General features: G+C 38.9%; 1 protein-coding gene across 3 annotated transcripts in view; it reads left to right on the forward strand.

Moving 5' to 3' along the window:
- The window catches only part of LOC101856871 (arrestin domain-containing protein 3), a 48,829-nt gene that overhangs the window by 1,091 nt on the left and 46,332 nt on the right, over positions 1-1,406 (forward strand). The window lies entirely within an intron of this gene.

The raw sequence follows: 1,406 nt of genomic DNA on the forward strand, positions 1-1,406 counted from the left end.
TCTCTCTCTCTCTCTCTCTCTTTATCTTTCTCTCTCTTCGTGTCTCATTATATCCGGTGGTCGTAGGTATCTTACCGAGTAAAAATAAAAACAAACAAAAATGTGGCTTGGAGGTGCTAGTAAACTTAACTGAAGATATCTTTGCCATCTCCTGCTCACACCGGGAAACGATTATTCAGAGGTCGGAGGCAATCTGTTTCAGAGAGTGACCGTTTCGGATTGTGGTCATAGTTCAGAGTTAGCATCAAATTATATTATGCTCATTACACCCGTAGATGAGGAGATGTAAACCAGCTTCCGGCTGTCTACCTACCACCCCTAGACCTACTTTGAAAGTATAAGTCATCATAAAGAATGGCGATAGCTCATGCTTGAATACAAATAGTTTCTCCATAATTAAAACTGTTGTTGTGTGGAAGTGTACTAAAAGTGTAGTTGGTAAAACAACCCACAACCATGCACTTGCTACCACGATGGCTTAGCTATTTAACACATTCATTTTAAGAGTCATAAACGTGTGTGTGTAGCCTTCAAGAGACCGTTGCTGTTCCAGCTCAACCCTGAAGCCAATAGCAAAATGTTTCATACACTTAGAAAGAATCGTCGATTTTTCTCTGTACCAGCACACATAGGTGGGGGCTAATCTCAGAAAAATTAATGGGTTTATTCTAATGAGAAAATAGGTCCCAAAACACGAAGGGAAAAAATCTAAGTTTAGAGCACTTGGTTGACCACTACTCATAGATTTGTTTCGCATTGAAATACAAGACACAAACAAAATGTGTGTGTTTGGTCTTGATAGACAGATTCGAAGCAGCCCGCCCTTTAGTTGGTCTTGATAGACAGATTCGAAGCAGCCCGCCCTTTAGTTGGTCTAAAGTGTCGAAAGGGGCGAAAAACATCTACAATGAGACAGAACGCAAAGAAGAGGGGATGGATCTTCAGATTTTTTTTTTTTAATCGTTCTTGTTGCAATAGAAGTGACTTTTTATTTCAATTTCAAGATATGAATACAACAAGTTAGATTCTCTTCAGATGCATTCTTTTACCAAGCAACACGCACTAGCGCAATATTTCGGGAAATGAAGTGATTTGTCAGGTTTGTCGACATAGTGACAGCAAAGGCAACCTACAGTTCGGAAACATGAAATAAAAATAAACTGAAAAATATTACGTGAGTTGAGGCCACCTCCATGAACTGCAATTTTGTTTGTTTGTTTGTTGTTTTGTTGGGTTTTTTTTTCAAAAATATGGAACAGAAATGTTGAAAGTAGTGCCATGTCAACTGAGGTTCAAAAATGATGAAATGATTTATCTTAAAAAAACAGTAGGTCTTCAGATGATAGGGCCTACGATTGCTGACCCTTGTTGTGGTGGTAGTTAAATTAACCTCCGCCTCCTCTCAC

This window comes from Aplysia californica, unplaced genomic scaffold, assembly GCF_000002075.1.
Source record: "Aplysia californica isolate F4 #8 unplaced genomic scaffold, AplCal3.0 scaffold00050, whole genome shotgun sequence".
NCBI classification, from domain to species: Eukaryota; Metazoa; Mollusca; class Gastropoda; order Aplysiida; family Aplysiidae; genus Aplysia; species Aplysia californica.